Source organism: Dermacentor andersoni, chromosome 4, assembly GCF_023375885.2.
Source record: "Dermacentor andersoni chromosome 4, qqDerAnde1_hic_scaffold, whole genome shotgun sequence".
Lineage (NCBI taxonomy): Eukaryota > Metazoa > Arthropoda > Arachnida > Ixodida > Ixodidae > Dermacentor > Dermacentor andersoni.
The window spans coordinates 71,916,169-71,924,642 of record NC_092817.1 but is presented as its reverse complement, the minus strand read 5'-3'; positions in this window follow the sequence as shown (position 1 = coordinate 71,924,642).

The window sequence follows — 8,474 nt, the reverse complement described above, 5'->3', positions numbered from 1 at the left end:
GAAGCACATATACTCTCTTTTGGATAAATTATGTTACAGGCATAAACTGAGTCAAAGGGGCAGAAGCTTGATGTGAGGGAGTTGGTTTTGCATACTTGAAAAAATGAGCGCTACGAAGACGCAGACTAAAGGAGGAACATGCCTTGTCCGTCGTACATGTTCGTCCTTTAGTCCGCGTTTTCGTAGCGCTCATTTCTTCAAGTAAGCCAAAGTGCACTGAGCAATTTTACCAGGGCAGTTCCCTGTTTAAACGGGTCACCATAAAGGTCGCTGCGATTTCGCGAAGACTCCAAGGAGGGTAAGGTTGTCGTTGAGGTGACTAAACCTCGCTAAATTTGGCGACATTTTTGTTAAGTTGGCAACGCCCCCGCGCAGCCACCTCTGGGTTAGCCCTTTGGATTCCTCAGCAAGCGTAAGGTTTCCGACGAGCAATACATCAGCCCCCGCCACGTCATCTCACCGTAGAATACGAACACACCCGAAGCTAAACCAGCTGGCGGCGCGAACACTCGCGGGAAACTGAATCAGTCGAGGCGCCATTAGTGGCGCCCTCAAGGCATGCAAGGTACTTAAGCGCGACCGCTATAATATCCGGTGCGTGTATAGACGACATTGAAAGGAAACGCGATGAAAGAGCGAACATACGCCGTCAGAACGCGGAAACGGCGAGCAGCGAGGTTATCGGTTGTCTGAGATCGCCGAGTCCAGTGAAAAAAAAAAAAAAAAAAAACGTACGGATACTTTCTCTTATCCTTCTACCTTGTCTCGCACAGCGGTTTGCAGATGAAATCGGGACTTCGCACGCGGTAGAGCGAGTCCTTCATTTCTTCCTTCCTTCGATATATTTTATTTAGGCATAATTACAACAACGCAAGAATTGAAGCCAGTAAAATATAATTAAAGAATAGACGCAGATGCGTGTACTAGTGGACGGCCAAATAAATGAAATGGTTATGCATTTGGGTGTAATCAAAGTGTTCGTCACTGTTTTGTCGTCCGCTTCCTTACACACTATAAATAACTAAACACGAAAGGTGCTAAAATATGAGGGACCTGCCGTGCTTAAGAGAAGCACTGGATACGTCGTCGCTTCCGCGGCTTTTCCTTGGCTCCTGACGCTTTATTATACCTAAATGTAAAGATTAGTGTAGGCTTGTGGACGTTACGTCGCTATAGGGCGCTATAGCTCGCCAACATAGGCTACTAGATCTTCATAATAATTCTCGTTAAGACTTTACAAACTGCAATAAAGGACTATAGTTCCTGATTGCCAAACATGTGGAACATGGGTCTATTCACGCTGAGCAATAGGTTGACCAACGTTGTGCGCATTTGCTGGAAAAAGAGAGAAAGAGAGAAAGAAAGAGAGTTAACAGATAAAGACTTTAATCACAAATGGGATTGTCAGCCTAAAGAAATGCCTCACATATTACTCCCACTGGATCATTAAAGTGAGGTATGAAATAAAAATATAGATAGCCGAAAACAACGAAAGGGAATCAGAATAAAATGATCAGTAATTGAAAGAAAGAAAAAGAATGCAAAGGCAATCATTCACTGCATAAGAGCAAAAAGGAAAAGAGAGAAACAATCAGACATGAACGATAAGTGAACGGAGTTAATTATACAAGTGTTGATTAAGGCCTGTGGCTTATAAAGCGCTCTAGTATGCTGTTGATGGTCGTGTTATACTCGATGGCCAATAAATACTGGACGATGCGTTCCAAACGTTCGCCGAATATTTATTGGCGGACAGCTGGGCTACACGCTGTCACAAAGGAAGAAAACACGCTCGCAGGTTCAAGCACTATAATACACGCTCGCAGTCTCTTTCGTGTGCTAAATAAACGGCGTTACTCCTAATGGTGTATTTTTCTCCTTCATGCTTAACTTTGGCCCGAAAAGGTTAATACACGATAGTAGTGACACGCGATTAGGAGTTGCGATTAACAGTTTATTGTTAGAACACTCCTCTCTGTAATACCGTCGGGTCCTCTGAGTATGAAAACAAATAAATATAAAATTAGTAAGGCCGCCTGCTGTATGGCACCGGTAGAAAAGATAGCTCCCACGAATGCAGAAAATGTGGAGGATACCTCAATACACTCCATACACAATGGGACTGCTGAGGCCGTCAACATTTTTTTTTATTCGCCTGTGCTGCCACGCAACAGAAAGACCGAATGAACTGACTACATTTAAGCATGCCTGCAGTTCAATTTATGCTTAAAGGAACACTAAACAGAAGCAATAAATCAGTTGAGATTGATAAAACACATATTGAAAATTCTCTTTCCGCTAACTTCGCGGTAATATAGGCTGGATATAAGAGCAGAAGATGAAGGTCAACGTTTCATTTCTTGAATTTCTAGCCAAAAACACAGCGCGGTTGCGTCAGTGTGACGTTACAAATTCCCCTTCTTTTTTTTGTGCTTTTGCCATGTTCCGTCTCGGGGTCGAGGACGAGAGACGACCTCTTGGAGCAGACGAATAGGAGACGAAAAACTTTATCCAATATGTGCTACAATATATGTAGCAGGTAATAGTATGCAAGTAGCGGTGCCGATGAGCGCACCCGACTGACGTGGCGGCTCGTGGCGAAGGTGCATACCACCGGTCTCCACGGCAAGGGGTCAGCAGGTCAGTGGAATTCTGAAGGCTGTCAGAATTCGTCGTGGTAGTCTGTGCACCCCGGCTCCTCAGTTCGACCCACGGGAAAGGGTCGGCAGTTTAACTGAACTTTGAAAGTCGTCAGTGGATGTTTGAAGCACAATACAAGGGCAAACACTTCATAAGAGCGAAAGGGGAGAGGGGAGTGGCCCGTTGTCTCGATGATAGGCACGCACTGTGGCACAACAGCCGTTGCGCAACAGCAAAAGTTAAAGAATCAGCAAAGTTCCATCACTGGCTCCTTTATAATGTAGTCCATGCTTAACGATAAAAGAAAATAACCAAGTCCGTAAAGACGCCGTCAAAATCCATGACGTCACAGCGAGCTAATTGGGAACTTCAAGACGGTGTCCCCAGCCGTCTTTTGTTTCTGCATTTATTTCTAGCTTACCATATTTCTTCTCGTGGCAAGAATGGATTTTTATAAAGGGGTTTTTGACTAATGCAGCTCCAATTATTTTTGTCTTGAGTGTCCACTTAAAACACTACGTGAAAGACCCCACATATTGGAGGAGTGGCTGGAAAATTCAACACCGGCCGATGCAGCTGCGTTCACGGGCTTTACCACGGCGTTGGGCTCACCTCACCAGACAGACGTAGACCAGTCCCACCCAAGCGCCGGCATCATTAAAGTCGCACGCTTACTCCTGTCTTGTCTTACCCATCACCATCACCCTAACACTCTGTAGTCCCGCACAGAAAGTCTTTCTTGACTGTTTTATTTTTGCTTCAGGCAGGAAGTAGCCGTCTGATAGATAGAAAATGTCCCAAGTCACAGGATTACTAATGTGTGTGCTGCAAATGCCAAGAATGTTCTTCGCAAATTGCAGCACAATCTTTTCAAGGACACGTGGTTCATCAAACATGCAGACTCACGTAATGAGTTGGATCATTTCTGCTGCTTTCGCCCAGCAAAACGATTGTCCGCGCCTCCATTGCCTACGCTTAGACGTAGCCTACACCCCTCACTTCTTATGTCGCATGAAAGGAAAGATGACACCAAATTGAATTTTCTTGGGTAATCCCGATGCTTAAGTGTGAGACATTATCATGAAATGCGCTCAATATTGTTACGGAAGGGTGAAAGAAGAGAGAGAGAGGAAGAAGAAGATCGCGAGACGCTGGCTGTTGCGTGTTGTTTCTAGTCAGCCATTTTAACCCAATTGACTCTCCTTGTATATACATTGCAAATCCAGTCTAATACTCCCATTATCCCCGTAACATATTGGTGGAGGTGCGGGGTATAAAACTGTACCAACAGCTGGTACGTCTACGGAACTGTTTGAACATCCTCGACAGATTTCCTCTCGCAGTGAGCAAAGTTCTTGGATCATAGCCATACGCGACCGTTTACCATTGCCAATTACGGCCTTCGTTGCAAACAACCGTTACAGTAACGGTACTACGCTCACGCTCATTATCGTGCAGTGCGCTCAACAGGTACAAACTAAAATGAGTTCTATCAGCATACGTGCTGCACTAAGAAACAGAAAAAATGTTTTTCTGGAAAATAAAATGAGCAAGAGACGTTCTCTGCGACATTGAAGTGATTTGCCAAGCTGTTTGCGTATACAGGCAACCGACAGTAAAAGAACGATGAGACCAATAACACGTACCGGAAATAAAAAAAGTAAGAACCCGATTATCAAGTACAGGAAACGAGAGAGTGCTTACCGCCTGCAAGGACGCCCGGAAAGAAAACCAGTTGTGTATAGTTCGGTTACAGTTGGACGATGAGGACACGTCTGGCTCCAGTCACGGTAGAGCGGACACGGTGTTAGCTGAGCGCACTTCGCTGGTGAAGTGCTGCAGCAACAGTTAAAAAGTGAATCGGGTGGTTTGTCTAAGCATCTCCACCACTGCTGAGAAAGTGTTGCGATAATTTTGGTGAACTATTGGATGTTCTGCTAACGGGGCTACCCAAAGGCAAGAAGAAAAGATCACATCGGTACGTTTTGTTGTCTTATTTTTGACCACAGAAGAATGCTGCTCTTCTAGATTGCGAGATTTCTCTGTAGATCGCAGCTCCTCTAGCATCTGGTGTGCTTGGTAGCAGGGTGTCGAAAGGAACTTAACCATAACTTAAACACCGTACTTGAAAGAAAATGAAATCCGTTCTCGAATCGATATTCCCAGGGGGTACCATAACCCGAATCAGACCTGAACCAAAAATAAGCATAACAATAGCAGAGACCGGCTCAATATGAAACGGTTAAAGCATTAGAGTTACACGGAGATTCAGAGCTTTACGCTGTGTAAAATGTTCGTTTCTCCGTACAGAGGCTTTACTGGCAGCCTGTCTGAATAGCCTAACGTAACCTAACATTGGCCAATGGGGCCGCGTTAACGGGGAACGGTCCTTGGGCTCACCTTACCAGACGTATCACACTCAGCCCACTCTCCCCCGATTTATTACCAACGCCGCAACATCACGTAGCCTTGGCAGAAAGTGATTTGATGCGATTAGCATTCTTTATCTACTTCAAACACCGTCCGTCCGTCCGTCCGTCCGTCCGTCCATCCATCCATCCATCCGTCCATCCATCCATCCATCCATCCATCCATCCATCCATCCATCCATCCATCCATCCATCCATCCATCCATCCATCCATCCATCCATTCATTCATTCATTCATTCATTCATTCATTCATTCATTCATTCATCCATCCATCCATCCATCCATCCATCCATCCATCCATCCATCGAGTTGCTTGGCTGGTGGTGGGAGTGCGCGACGCCCCAAGCGATGCATATGGGCTATTTCATGATAAGTCTCGCATGGTTCCTCGTGTCTCTACTCCTCGTTCATGCCGTCCGCATCCGCGGACGAGGCTCGGCGCATGAGATCTCGAGCCAAACTGTGAGCCGACGCGTTGCCGGGCACAGCCGCGTCAGCGGGGTTCCACACAAGGGTTTTCCAGCCGCTTAGGGGGCGCCGCGTGAGGACGCGGTACGCCTGTTCGGAAATTCAAGCGCGGACGAAATTGCCGATGGCCTGCTAGCTATCGCTGATGACAGTATTCGCTTCCGCATGCTTGACCATGGCAATCGCGGTTTCCTCCGCTTCCACCACTCGGACAGCCGTGATTGTTGTGTGTTCTATCAATCCTCCGTTGTGATCCGCTACCACCGCGGTCATGAGGTCGCCGCGGGGGCGCCTCGCGGCGTCTGTGTAAACCACTCCATCTTGCGAGCCCTAGCGTCGCCAAATGACTTCACTACGGGCCTGCCGGCGGCCCTGATGGAACGCGGGGTCCATGTTGCGGGGTAGAGGCGGGGCATAAATACGTCTTCTGACCTTTTGCGGAGTCTTCATGTACTCTGTAACCTCGGGGATGGCCTTGAGACTGAGCTTCCGGAGGACTGTGCGGCCAGCCGGGGTTAGCGAGAGACGACGGACTTGGGCTGTGTGGTGAGCGTCTAAGAACTCCTCGATCATGTGGTGCATGCCTAAGGCCTCTAGCCTTGCGGTGGCCGCGTGGTTGCATAAAGGAGAGCAGGCAATGCTGGTGGGCGAGGCAACGACCGAGAGTGTGTTAGCGGCGAGGGTGTAGAATCGAAAAAAAAAGGCGTGCTATTGAACGTCGGTTGAAGAATGTACCCCCTCTCTCCTTCAGGAGAACCCTACCTATATATATATATATATATATATATATATATATATACATATATATATATATATACATATATATATACATATATATATTGTGTGCCGACGAAAGCATATGTCGCTTTAAAAAAGAAATCCACATCTCGAAACGTTGGCATCCCACTTTTACCTTGTTCATGGTACGAACATGGCACGAACTTGGGGAGGGAACAAGCCGTTTGAAACACGGTGGTCTCGGTGCTGCTTTAAGAGGTATCGGCGGTTTAACACACGGGCGTTGTCAACCATACAAGAAATTTCTGGGCAGTCCTTTCCGTTGTGAGCACAGTGTAATGTTTGGGTTGGGGCATGAAATAGATGGTAGCTGGCCCATGCCGTCTTCCAACTTATCCACGCTGAGGACGTTGTTGAAGGGAGAGACTTGTTCTCATCGAGAACGAGGAATATGGGGATTTATTTACAGTATCTACATGAGAACGTAACAGTTAATCAGTCTAACATGACTGAAAGAGGAATGCATACTGAGGAGCCGCCAACGGCTCCTTAAATACACTATGTCCTCCCTAGATCCCTAGGTGAGGGAAAACGGCCGTTCAACCTGCTACCAATTCGGAGCGTTCAGTCATCGTAGCCGAGCCGCTCTTGAGGGGGAGGGTTTATACACACTTCCGCATAGGTTTCGCTGACCACGCCGAGATGAGTGGGTTCTCGCAGACACGGTGCCTGACCCGAGCAGGCGCCTCTTATTCCCCGAGCTGACCTCGCACAGTGGCCGCCGCGGCTACCCATTGTCTGGCGTCTTCAAAGGCCCGTGAGAAGGCACTGCAAAGCATCTCCTTCCAGGAATTCCCCCTTCTTCAATCGAACCGTGAAGGCGTTGGCGATTTCACTGATAATACTTGGCCCACCGACCACGTTTAGTCATAGCGGCGCCGAGGGGGTGTTGATGCCGCACATAGTCGCCCCTACAATACGAGTCGCCGCCGCAGGTGGGGAAGGGTTCCTCGGTCGCTTCTCGGAAGCTCACCACCTCCGCAGCTGCAGCTGGCTGGGAAAATTTTGTAGGTCGGTACCCTTGCAGGCGGTTGGTAACAGCTCCTCCATGGCCCGGAAAATCTTGACTGACCAGTGCTGATAACCGCTGGGCAGGAAGAGAATGGTTGGGACAAGGGGTGTGCCTTGGCTTGCACCGACCAGCTGTGAAATGATGACACCGCCATCCAACAAGGACAGGCAACTGCAAAGCGAACCCCACAACACGGCTCTGCGCAGAAATGACGTATCTTGGATCTCACTTTAGACCCGCTAGGCTTCAAAGAAAATATAAGTGCAGAAACAAAAAATGCTGCATTTCGGTACGCCGATTTTCGAAGCAATTTCATGCTGAAAAATTGAGCAGTCATGGAGGGAGTTCTGCTAAATGAGAGGGGATCTTCTTGGCTTAAGAAAATTAACACTAACAACCCTAAGATTTAGGCAGGACACTTAAACGCAGAATTCAAATTAGCCTGCTTAAACCATCCGCATTGCTATGCAACTTTCCCTTCTTATATCTAACGAAGTTGTCCTCTTGGAGAGTGAGGCTCCATCTGAGCAAGCGGCCACTTATGCGTGACATTTTTTAAATTTCTTTCTTCTTTAGCTGCGCTAAGTTTTTAAACATTGTCTGTGGCAGCTAGCATAATTTTAACTCTCAATGTAAATTAATCCATGAGGCGGCCATGATTCTACGAGAAATAAAGGTTTTTAATTGAACAAATAACATAATTACACTAATTAGCTTTTTAGTTATTCACTTTACAGTACATATTTTAATCTATGAATTGGAAAAAAAATATGAGGATGGCATTGGATTCCAGATGTGCGCCGTCAAACTTGCGGTAAAAATGCAGTGGTACTCCACTTTTCCTTAAAGAAAACGGTGTTTTATGCATTGAAGCACAAACGTAACTGGAACGTCAGTACATATTGAAAATCAAAAGAAATTGAGTTAAATTATGGTGTTTTACGCGCCAAAACCACGATCTAATATGAGGTACGCCGTAGTGGGGAACTTCGGACCACCTGGGGTTCTTTAACCGGCACCTAAATCTTAGTATACTGGTGTTTTCGCACTTCGCCCCCATCGAAATACCGTCGCCGTGGCTGGGATTCGATCCCGCGACCTCGTGCTTAGCAGCCCAACACCATAG